Source organism: Dipodomys merriami, unplaced genomic scaffold (assembly GCF_024711535.1).
Source record: "Dipodomys merriami isolate MVZ:Mamm:240054 unplaced genomic scaffold, mDipMer1.0.p SCAF_153, whole genome shotgun sequence".
Taxonomy (NCBI): domain Eukaryota; kingdom Metazoa; phylum Chordata; class Mammalia; order Rodentia; family Heteromyidae; genus Dipodomys; species Dipodomys merriami.
This window is the reverse complement of record NW_027202860.1, coordinates 2,632,285-2,634,405: the sequence shown is the minus strand read 5'-3', so window position 1 is coordinate 2,634,405 and position 2,121 is coordinate 2,632,285.

The window sequence follows — 2,121 nt, the reverse complement described above, 5'->3', positions numbered from 1 at the left end:
CAAACTGGTACCAATAGCTGCATTCTCCTAGGGAAATGTGAGCGTCAAATTAAAAAGCAACACAAAACCCAGTGTATAAGAGGTGGGGGAGGGAAGGGATAGTGGGAGAACAACAAGGGGAGGAGTAACTTCTAGACAAGAAATGTCCTCATTGCCTTACTCATGTAACTAACTGTAACCCCTCTGTACAGCATCTTTACAATAAAATAAAATTAAGAAAAAATTTGAAAAACACTAGGAATCTGAAAATCTGGGGTCAACTCAAGAAGGGGCCACACATCTACCAGCCAAGGAGTCACTGGAGATTCCTGGATAGGATGTTATCTGGGTTACTCCTGCTTCTGGGCCTGATCTGTGCTCAGAGTTTTGCAAAGAACCTTCTGGCTGCGGAGGCTTCAATGGGACATGGACTATTGACCTGCTGCTGCTGCTGCTGCTGCTGCTGCTGCTGACAGGTCTCATGTGGACCTGGGTGAGAGGAGGGCTGACTTTTCCTCTGATAGCCTCTGGGGGCTCCATGTGATAGCACAACTTGTTGATTCATCAATTACTGGTGTTCTGGTTGTGCGGGGAACGTTTCAGGGCTCAGGCAGGTTCTCTGGGACCATAGAGCTTCTAGATATACATTTCTTTGAGCATATTCCTTCCTCATCTTCCAGAAGCATCTGTTTGCCTTGGTCCAAGAGGCTTCTTCCTTTGCTCTACAAAAAAATCATTAAGTAAATATTTAAGGAATAAGGGCTTTATAATGATGAGATTAAACACTGAGGAGCACCAGCTATTATGGAACATAAGTGAGGTGTTTTTTTAAAAATTTTTTTAAATAGAGAAAAGAGGCAGAAAATAATGGTAAAACACTGTTGGTCCAGGGCAGGCCAGTTGTATGGAGGAAAGGTAGAGAGGCTCCTCCTGACATTTGAGAACCCAGATGTCCTTTCATCTCACATGAAGACTGGCTTAAATAACACTACATTCTAGCCGTTTCCTCCACAATGCACATTCTTGATGGTATCGAAGCCAGGGAGCAGCAGGGTAGACAGCCGGGATGCCAAAAGTCTGAGCTCTGCTTATGCTCAAGTAACAAGGAGTCAGGCTGTTCCCCTGAGGGAGTTAGGGATGAGATGACCCTGGGGCAGCTGCTTCATGCAGTGGGAACTCTGGTTAGTTTTAAAGTGGCTCACACAGACTCCAACTCCCAGATGCCAATAAACTCACATTGGTTAAAGAGGATCTGTTCTGAGCTCTCTGTCTACTGGACTATTGGGACCCATCCACCCAGAATTATCGAGGTATTTGTGTATTGTTTATTGATCTTGGATTACTTTAATTTCTGTCACATGTCACTCAGTATAATATAATATTGTATAATATAATAATGTATAATATATAATAATATAACAATATAATATGATAGACTATAACATATGCTCTTAAAATCATGTTATTAAGGTAAAATCTGAATATAATGAAACATACACACATTTATTATACAACTCAATATGGATTTTGGTTTTCTTCTGCTGACAATAAACCACTCTAAGCCTAAGCTGAAAGGTAGCTCAGGAATGTTTTCCTTGCACTGGGTTCTATCCTCAGCACAACAAACAAAAATATAATGTTTTAAGCTAAAGGCTCAAGCCTGTAATCCTACTGCTTAGAAGGCTGAGATCTGAGGGTTGTGGCTCCAAACTAGTCCAGACAGGCACATCTGAGAGACTCTGCAATTAATCAGCAAAAAGCTGGAAATGGAAGTGTGGCTCTAATGGTAGAATGTCAGCCTTGAGCAAAAAAGGCTAGGGGAGAGTGAGAGGCTCTGAGTTCAAGCCACAGTACCAGTAAACACACAAAGAAGCTTAATGTCTTAAAACAGTTTTGTTTCTTGTCATCATTTCTCATGAGTCTGGAGTTGACTGCTTTTGGTAATTCTCGTTTTGAAAACCTTCCATGGCTTCTGTGAGATGTTACCTGTGACTCCATTTCCCTGAAGGGTTGACTGGGTTCAGCATCCCAAACAGCTCACATGGTTGGTAGCTCCTGCTTGCTGTCCCCTGGAAGTCCATGAGACTGGGAACCAGCTAGAGTTGTCAACAGAGCCCTGAACACAGCCTCCAATGTTACACT